The sequence below is a fragment of the Dromaius novaehollandiae genome, chromosome 1 (genome assembly GCF_036370855.1).
Source record: "Dromaius novaehollandiae isolate bDroNov1 chromosome 1, bDroNov1.hap1, whole genome shotgun sequence".
Taxonomy (NCBI): Eukaryota; Metazoa; Chordata; class Aves; order Casuariiformes; family Dromaiidae; genus Dromaius; species Dromaius novaehollandiae.
In genome coordinates, this window is record NC_088098.1 from 35,335,904 (window position 1) to 35,346,610 (window position 10,707).

The following is a 10,707-nucleotide window of genomic DNA, read 5'->3' on the forward strand; positions in this document are numbered from 1 at the left end:
TGCTGTAAGATGAGGACAATATTCCTGGATGTTGCAGAGAGTCCAGTCATGCTTACTCCTCTTCCTTTCACATTGCAACAGGTAAGGAGATGTAGGGGAGCCTGAGATAATGAATTTATGTTTGTTTTCCTCTGGCTGCTTCAGTTCAATGCGCTTTGCTCCAAGAATGTAATATTCTTACTCTTGATGTGTCTTTTTAATAAGTGCACAATTATATTTTCATTCCCCAAACTTGCTTCCTTCAATCTCCTTTTGGAAAATACACCTCAAATAACAAAATTTTAAATGATTCCTCTGGCAGCATGTAATAGCCTAAAGTAATAATTAGTAATGCTCTTAATCTTTCCAATAAAGGAAACTTTGAAACGCTGCTGTGTTAACTAATAAGTAAAACAAGCAACCAAAACGCACGCCCAAGACCTTACTGGGGTTCCCAAGATCAGCTAATCTGCTTTGCAGGAATTGAGTCAGATGTTCTGTCCTTCCTCCTTCCTGCTTTTGTCAACAGCAAAGAGCAAGTTACTCCGTTCAACTCCTTGGTTTGAGTTTTAACATGCTCCAGTGGATAAATACAATATGAAATTGAGAATGCTTATATTTATATATATATAATTTTTTCAGAAAGATAGGGCACTTCTCTCTTCTCAAGAAGGGGCCTGCTAATGCTGTAGACTACAGCTAATGCTTGCACATGTCGGAAAATAATCTCTGGATAGTGCTTTGAAAAGACAAAGAATATAATACAAGATTTAAGTATTTATTGACAGAGTTGGTCTTAAACTCAGATGTTGCAATGTTGTTTCTGAGCTGCTGTACTGTTTGCTTGCTAGAGAAGTGTTCACGCATACGCACTCTGGGATTGTAAACTGCTGACATTTTTTATTGTGAATGTTTGTTTGCTTTATGTCACTACCAAAACCAGTCTTGTTTGCCTTGATGAAATGATGAAATCTTGCATACTTTTCTGTAGTTTTATCTGGAGTTCAGCCTATAGCAATGAAAACAGAATTCATTTCTGACAAAGCTAATGTTACTTACAGAAGCAGGAGCCCTAGGAAATGTCTGAGGACTGCATACGGAATAGTATGTTTGACTATAAAGATGTCATAGTTAATGCACTCCATTTTGCAGACCAGTTATTTCTTTGACAAAGCTGTGGAAATAGGTTTAATAAAAGTATAGCATCTGAGAAGGGCATCAGAAGTGTCTTTGATAAATCTGTTGTTACAGCTGGTTGATTGTGTGGCAGAAGAATTGCCTGTTCACGTGGAAGTCTGGCCTCGCTGGTCATCGGTCTTTGTTAAAGAAAAACACAGATGTTTCTGCCCAGCTGTCTTGGTAAACACAGCACAGGGCTAAAGGTTATTTTTGTGTTCAAAAGCAAGATGCTGCATTGTGTAAAAGTTATTACTATAGCTCCATCTTACCCATTTGACAGTGGTTTACAAATAAAATTTTGTAATGGTTGCAGACACTACCATTTTCCCAGATGAGAGACGTGATGCCCCAAGAGTGTTATGTTACATTGATTGCATCATTAAAATACCTATAATTTTGTTTTTTTTAATATATTTCTCAGGAAGAGCCTTAAATATCAAACCTTAAAACCTTTTAATGCAGAGAAAAGTTTTTATAATTGAAGTATTTTAATCTTGTAACTATATATATACATATATATACACACATTCTGTGTGTGTGTGTGTGTGTGTGTGTGTGTGTGTGTATATGTATGTGTATATATGTATATGTGTGTGTGTATGTGTATGTGTGTGTATGTATATAATATATATATATACATACATACACACACACACACACACATTTTTTTTCCCTCTGACTCTTGTAGAGTTGGACATGGTAACTAAGACACTGGGTGCAATATTCCACTGAATGGCATAACACACAAATCATGTTAATACTCTTCCAACAACCATTGTTTCTTCATGATAACTAATGCCAAATAATAAAAAATATTATGCCACATAACCAAGTATTTGGAGTGTGCCATGAATATAACAAAGTACCCAAGAGTATTTTAACATGATAACATAGCTGCAGGTTTAAAATACCTGCTTGCTGATGAGCCTTTAGGCTAATCATTTTATATAGAGAGCCAGTTTAAAAAAAATATATATAATTTAACACACTGATATCTCCACTAGATATGTAGGTGTATGTGTGTAGCCAAGAATGGATTTTTTAATATATTTTTTCAATTGTTCAACACTTTAATTTTTTGAAGCAACAGTTCCTCCTGGATGCAGGTAATTAGCATCATAACTGTGGAATTGACTTCAGTCATCTCAAAAAACGAAGGTTCTTTAATATCTTCCTAATGCTAAATTTTTTTAAAAAAAATAGTAATATTTTATATAAAAGTGATTTCTGACGAGCATTTTGTATGTGAAAATGGTTTTGTTACTATGCATTTCTCAGCCATCTTTAAAGAAATCAGAAGTAAATCTAAAACATGATTTGATTCTGATAAGCAACATCTGAATTTCTTAATAATGTTAACCTTTTGAAAGCTTTTTGGTTTTTATATTCTCTAACTTCAATCAGAAACGCTTAAATTTCCATTTGGATCAGCTAAGGGCAAAACAAGTTCTGTCAGATTGGGTCTGTGCTCTCTTGATGCCGATTTGATGTGCGTGGAATCTCACATCACCTCTTAAGAACAGAATATAAATGTTTCCTCTTAGAGGGCCAGGCTATAGCTAAAGCCAACTTGTCCGTTGTTTCCCTGTGTTCATTATAATGGTTTACAATATGCCTACTAACCAAAAAGCAGTGGTTAATGCACTTTTTTTTCCCCCCTGCCCAATTATTTCATCAGGTTGCACTGTCATGGCAAGCTCTAGGGTAGTAGCTGCCTGTATGAGCGCAGCTGAATGGAAATTTAGACAAAACGGCTGAATTTCGGGAGCACGTCCAACAGCTTGTGTTCTTCCAGGAGATGGTGCTGTAACCTCGCTAACTCGGGCCGAGCAACGCGGCGAGGCCGGCGCCGCTTCTCCCAGGTGGGAAACGGCGGGTGTCTGCAGGGCTGCTCTGCACTGGATGTGAGCACTGCATTTCCTACCGGGGCACCGGAGCCTTTCATTACGACCAGCTCGCTTTGAGGGTCACTTTCCAACTTTTACAAGCCGTTTTCACACTTCCCCTCCATAGCGGGTATCGATGAGGCAAAGCGTGCCCGGGTAGGGAGGAGAAGCAGCCGCCTGCCTCGGCGCTGCCGCAATAACCCACGAGTGGGTTGCCTCATTGAAAAAGCAGATTTTGTAGCGTAATTCCATACTTTTCTGCCTTGCTAAGCATTTCCCTCCTCCCACGCCTTTAGGCCATTGTAAAGGGAATGGTGGCCCTTAACACAGGAGGCCTGACAAAACTGGGCATCAGGTCGTGGTAAGCAGACTCTGATCTGTCAGTAGCCTTTACCTTTATCACAAAAAGTGTATTAGTTCCGTATCTGAAAGTGCTAAAATTGATTTGTTTTGGTAACAATGCACTGGCTTGCTTTTCATGTCCCGAGTTTTACAAAAATATGAATACCTTATCCAATTATTTCCCTTTTTAATTACCACAGCTACTTGAGAGCTCTTCTAATGGACTAACCAACCAACAAAATTTGACCATGTTTTTAAAAAATAACCCCCAAACCTTTAAGAATCTGTTATGCTAGAGAACTGGGGTTTCCATTCTGGAAAGATATTGACCCAAAGGAGTAAAATGGTAGTAATAACACATGACAAAGTGCACGCAATTCTGACGAACCATGACCTTCAATACAAATAAAACAGCAGCGGGGAAAGATACCTGCCTAGCCGTTGTCACTGGAAACATAAGGTGTGTGTAAGCTAACAGCTGCTTCAGCAATCTGCAAAATTCTTGGGGTCGTTTGGGAGGCCTGGGGACAGGCTGGTACTGAGTGCTGAAAATGTTAAGACAAAGCTGCAGGTGCCATTTCAGATGGGATTCAGAAAGAGCCAGAGGAAAGCATGATTTTGTTCAGAATAAATTGTGCCATACAGATGTGTGGATTGCTATAAAAAAGGCTGGCCCTCCTAGAGCAAGCAAGTCTTTGGACTTGGTGTTGAACAATTAAAACCAAATGCTTTGTGCTTTGCCTGCTCTGTCCCTCCATACTCCAGCAACTGTGAGTCAGGGCAGCTGGAACTTGCTTTCTCTTACAAGCAGCCAGAGAGGTGGGCCAAGGCCCCGAGCCCAGCGCGGGCATGAACATAGGCTAAAGCACACCCTTGGTGACAGCTGTCCTGTGAGACAGCATCGTTTGGGTATCTAGCTTTATTTGCCTTTTAACTAGTGCTGCATTTCCAGTCTTGTGTGTGATTGTGGGGTTTTTCAATTTTTTTTTCTTTCAGCCTTTACCCTGACCCTCAGGTGCCCTTACAACAGGGATTTTTTTTTTCTAGCCCACACATTTTAATAGCTCCTCAGCACTGGCTCATGTGGGTGCTCGTGCAGGGACTGAAAGCTGCAGTCACTTGTGTGCTTGGGACCAAGGGCTCAGGATCAGAGCAGAAAGGCTTTAAATAGGCTCTGAAAGCCTTTGTCTTGCTGAGGAGCACATTCTGTCCCAGTAGTGGTGCGATGTAGATCGCATTGTGTGGACTGTGAAGAAAGCAGAGCAGCAAGTACCTCACCCAAGCTTCAGGGAAACCAAAGATGAGGCACAGCTATGAACAAGCTGATACCTACCTGATGGCTCCCTGCCTTGCTGCTGGAGCAGGCTTGGGTACTTCGCCATGGGAAGCTTCATCATCAGCTTCCTGAAGGCTTGAAGGAGTTTGTTGCTTTGCAGTCAAGGAGACCTTCGCTTGGAACAGAAGGACACCTCCCAGGACTAGTTTGGTGAGCTGAAGTAGATTCTCATTTTGTCACTTGCCCAGCTCCAGCTATCCTTCCACTATTTTAGAGTGTCTGCTTAAGCTGAGACAGTCTGCACTGGCAAATAGTTTCACCACGGCTCAGAGCAGCTTTTGTGCCCCTTGCCTTCCTGCTGGCCGTCTCCAGAGCTTTCTCTGCGCTGTTCAGTCACAACCTGCTTATGCTCTTCACCTGCAAGGGGATCCCTTAGCTCTGCAGGATCTAAACTGGTCATTCTTCTGCCTGTCTCATTGAGCCCAGAGTTTTTTGCTATGCCCCGGTATTACTTTATGAAGGCGATGCTGTTGCTGCTACTTCCACAAGTAAAGTGCATGGCAGCCAGGCTTTCATGGCAGATCAGCAGTTTTCTTCCCTGATAGGATGTCTCTGTGCTCTGGCTTATTTTTCTGGATTCCACCTAAATCAAGAGATTCATGTACTGGGTTTTTTATTTATTTTTTTGCCTACATATCTAATGCAGGGAACAACTTTCCTTGCTGACAATATTAGACATCTTGAAAGGTTTGACTTTTACACACCTGTGGATGGTCATCTAGATTTTTCTACCTTCCCTGTCAAGGCCAGGGTGTGGTCTCATATGGGAAGGCTTCAAACAAAATGTGCAGGTATGCTGTAGCCTTTCAAAGGAGATGGTTCATGAGTTGTTGGGACATGTTCAGGCAGGATTCGGGCCGTGTCGTCAGCTCCACTTGGGCAATCTCCTCCAGATTAAAACATCTAAATTGAGGGGGTTAAGTGCAGACTCAGCATGTGAATCAGGCGTACTGCTCCCACTACATCTGGTGGAGATACACTCAGTATGGTCAGTGGGGCCTAAAGAGGGGTTCAGCTCAGTGAAGTGGCTACGGCTCAATTCGACTGCCTAAGTAGTCATCTACTGCTGCTTCATGTGGCCTTAGACCTTCATGTGGAGCTGGCCAATGGGGGATTATGGGCGACTTGCACCGTGCTGGGCTGGTAGCTGGAAATCAAGCAGGCAGGGTATCTTAGGTCATCCCTGAATGCACTAGATGCATATGTTTAAGCCACCAAATTGTTCTCTAGACTCCATTGACCAAATCTCTGTGGAGGGTAATGAGAGCTTAGACAGCAAAGGCATCTAAGGCATATGAATTCTGGACAGTGTCCCACCTTGCCCTGAGCTGAGTGATTTGAAGTGCTGTTCACATCTCCGCTGGGAATTGTGCTCATCTCCCCAGGGTGCTGGCAATGCTGCTGTTTGAACAACGAGCGCTGACGCTGCCAGGTAATGGGCATTGCCTGGTGTTGTCATCCAAAGGAAAAACACATTGCTGGCAGTTCTTCAGGATACATGGTCTACAGGCTCACTCACTTCCTACCCCTGTTTTTATCTCTCTCATTGTTTTTGTTTGTATTATTCTTTTGGATTCAAGGTAGAGGAAGCTTGTTCTCAAATTGTGCTGGAATGCATGAAATCATGGTACATGCAAATACTCCATATGTAATATTTATATTTTTATAAGGAAATAAACATTCAGAATTGAAGCTAGTGACTCATGATAAGGAAACTCAAGGAGAAAAACAGCTTCAGAATGCAACTGAAATGCAGAACTTACTCGCTGGGAAAGCCTTTGAAGGAGATGTGGCCTGAGATTAGGGTTGATGTGATCTGCATGCGGAGCCCAGTCTCTGCAAGTACGCTTGCTTGGGGTCTAAACGTAGCAAAAGTCAGTGCTAATCTGCCCAAATGTCACGTCTGAAAAACTGCTGAAGAAAACAGTGGTCTTAGCTGTAATTTATAAACTTGATAAGTATGTAAGGAAAAAGAAAAGGAAAAATAATAATTTTAGTTTTTGAATGTATACAAGTATGAAATACAGTATTAGGCTGCCCTCATGCCTGGATGTAGCAATTTGTTTAAGTGGTTATTAACTCAGTATTTTTGCCAGGACGTAGTTTCAACTACAAGTTTTACCTTTCAGAAACAGGTTGAATTTAAGGCATCCAAATTATAATGAAGTTTATTGAGATGATGACAAAAATTTGTGATATGAACAACTTGTCAAGGATGACTTTTATGGCACTGAGTAAAATGCCAGCTGAAACTTCGTTGAAATCATACTGGTTCTAAGTTAACGACAACAAAATGCTAGAAAATGCATCTTTTTCTCATGCATATTGTCTCTCTAAATATCATCTCACTATGAGAAGAATCAAAAACTTCACTGAACTAAGACAGATGAAAATGGGTGGTCTGGGCACCAGGCCCCAGCTCTGCTTGCTGGCCTGGTTGCCCCCCCTGCTGCACTGCAGCTGCCCCCCAGCTCATATGAATTGGAAAGAATTAACTGGGACATCTTCAGGCTTTAGAAATTTCAAAAGGAAAATATATTTTTAAATTTTTATTAGTTAACAGGTCCATACTTATTATGGACCAGGTCTTGATTTGTTAGCATGTGTGTGATGCCTCTATGAGAAACAAAGCCTATAAATCTGCAGGGGATGCCATAAAAATGCTATGCTTGAATGCTCTCAAGTAGCAAGGACTGAACAGGCTGTTTTAGCTGTACAAGTGAGCACTGAAGAGCATTTTCAGGCTTCAAATGCACCCTTTCATTGCAGAGATTGAATATGACAGGGCAAATATTAGAATATGCATAACCTGTTTATTTAAAAAATTGTGCCTAGATGGCAATGCAAATAAACCCTCTCACCAAGTTTGTGTCCTGCCACAGGTAAATAGGAGGAAAATCTATTTGAAGTTTTTATTCTTTTCTAATAACTGAAATTCATCTTGAAACAGTTTGGGCTGGTAACCAATGCAGTTCAACTAGGAGCTGGATGGACCAGAAATAAATGCTGGTTCGATCGCATGTTTACAGGTGCTCTGCTTCTCTCATTCAGGAGCACCAGAATTGCTATAATGGATCAGACAGCCGGGCTATTTAATAGTTATCCTCTCTGACAGGGCCTGCATTATGGGCGCTAGAGAAAAGTTTGCTTCAGTAATGGCCGAGAGGTTACGCTGCATTGTTACAGCTAAAACGGGCCTTCCTTTGCCGTTTGTACAGCTCAGCTGCCTGAATTGTGGTTTGCTGGACGTGAGAGAGAGCTCAGCTTGAACTCCCGCGGGCTGTTTGTTGCCGATACATACGCTAGGGAACAACTGAGGGCAAAAGTCTGCCCTCGTTTACCCTGTGCATAATCCTATGGATTTCTCTAGGCATTAAAAAATCTAAAGTTTTTTTTTTACTTTCAATTTATATTGACAGGCATTATCAATGTTTGGTTTAACTGTAGCGTGCCTCAGTGTGGGCACAGAGGTTTACACAAGATATGTATTAATGGATAACAAAAGAGCTTAACACATTCTGTAATTTTATCGTGTTAGTTATTTCACAGAATCATAATTTTCATGTTATCTTGCACTTTATAAATCAGTTGTTTGCTTTGCACTCAGGACAGTTATAGGAACTGTGCAAGCTGGAAACAAAAAATATTGTTCCCCTTCCCTGTCCTGCAGAGGTTATCTTGCGCAGTTATTACAATCCAGGCGACTTTATCAGCTGTGCGGCACCGACTCGACAATAAAGATTATCTTTTAAGGGGGAGGAAGTTTCTCCTGAATTAGGGAGTAAGTTACTGTCAGAAAAGAGGCAGCTGTAGAAAACCAGACAATGAGATTGTGTGGGGCTGCTATGCAGCCATAGATAAGTGCTTTCAGGGCTTTTATAAATTCATGTGTATGGCTGTGGGGAACTGTGAAATGGGATCTTTCTGATCCATCCAGATTACAAACCGGCCATGAATTGCCAACAGAGGAGTTACCCCATGCCTAAAGCTCCAGTGGTGGAAAACGCCTTCAGAGCTGGATATCAAGAATAAATCTCTGTGGTGCCCCCGGTAAGGGCAATATGGGCTGAACTGAGGCACTGTGGGGTACCGAGTCTTTACAGTGCTTTTCTGACAAGTGCAACCGAGTCCCTGAATCTGTGCTGTTTTACAGGCTAGGAGGCCTGGCCCCATGGTGGGTGTACAGCTTTGGGAGTCTATGCAACAAGTGTTATTAATAAAGATTGTGTTTGTGAACTCCATTATAGAAATGCTGACTGTTAATAAAGACAATTGCCTTTTTTCCCCTCCATTTTATCTTTTTCTTTCTCTGTTGTTACTAGGTTTCCGATGCAAAGCAAGGCTTGTGGAAAGAAGTAATATCTTATTAGACCCACTGATACAACATAGGACAAAGACAAGTTTTTGAGTGCATAGACCCTTCTTTTTTAAGAAGTGGACTTAAAGCTAAGTAGTAGTTGAGGAGAGTTGCTCTGAGCTCCGTTATACTGATTGGGCAGCCAAACTGAGGAAAAAAAAAAATCGTTGCTATCTGCGGAGCAGAGTAGAAGGTTAGCAAAAGAAGAGGTCGTAGCTGTCTTTGAGGAACAGAAAGAGATCAGCAGTTTTCCTGAGGGCTTAGCTGTGCGCCTGGGAAACTGAGATATGCTGAGGTGTGCCATGAGATCACTGACTGCCGAGGTGGTGATTTTCAGCATCCAGGAGACTTGTGAATCTGCCTTCTCTCTGTTGTAGAAGCCCCTGAAATTGAGGACTGATAGATCAGAGGTGGAGCGACTGTTTCATGAAAAATATTCTCCTACTGGAAAGTGGGTGCTTCACTGCTTTATCTGTTGTCTGTGTAAAGTTCAGTCTAGTGCATATAGCATTTGCTTATATTCTGTGATTAAAAAACAGGCTCCGTATCAAATCTTGGAGATTATTGGTGCTCTTTCCCCACAGTAGACAATTTTGATTAAAAACTCCTGCAGAGGGTATCCCAAGTGGAGCCCCACTGCAGCTGCAGACAGAGGGTATGTCATGAATCTTCAAAGGCTGCAGAAATACCCAGTCACAGGGACATCGCTACTCATGAGAATTTGTGTTATGGAATTAGAAGTTTTGGCAAAAGATGCAGACCACAAAGCTCTTGGTGTGCTTCGGGCTGCAGGAGGTACCTTACAGTAAAGTGGGTGTTTAGCCCTTATTTATATACATACTTTCACAGGATCACAGAATGGTTGAGGTCAGAAGGGACCTCTGGGGATCATCTAGTCCGATCCCGCTGCTTAAGCAGAGTCAGCTATAGCAGGTTGCTCAGAGCTGTGTCCAGTCAGGTTTTGAATATCTCCAAAGACAGAGACTCCACAACCTCTCTGGGCAACCTGTTGCAGTATTCAACCAGGTACTTATGCATGTTGCTGAGATCCACCTGAGCCTTCTCTTCTCCAGACTGAACAGTCCCAGCTCTCTCAGCCTCTCCTCATAAGTCAGATGCTCCAAGCCCTTAATCATCTTCATGGCCCTTCACTGGACTTGCTCCAGTAAGTCCATGCCCCTCTCATACTGGGCAGCCAGCACTGGGCCCAGCGCTCCAGGTGTATCTCACCAGGGCTGAGCAGAGGGGAAGGATCACCTCCCTTGACCTGCTGCTGGCAGTGCTTGTCCTAGTGCAGCCCAGAGTGCCACAGGATGCCGTTGCCTCAGGGCATGTTGCTAGCTCACATTCAACTTGTCCATCAAGACTCCCAAGTCCTTTTCTGTCAAGCTCTCCCTTTGTGTGGCTCCAAGTGGAAATTGCCTGTCCCATCCAGAATTACATTCATGTGCAGGTAATGGCATTGGCAATACTGAAGAATTGTTTTCCAAAGAAAAATCAAACAAGGCTATTTTTTTCTTTAGTGTAATGGAAATACCTGTTAGTAGAGCTACTGCTGCAATTTCCTTCCTCTGTTTCTCTCTGTGATACCGCGAAATCACTTCAGAGTACTCTTGTTTTAAAATCCA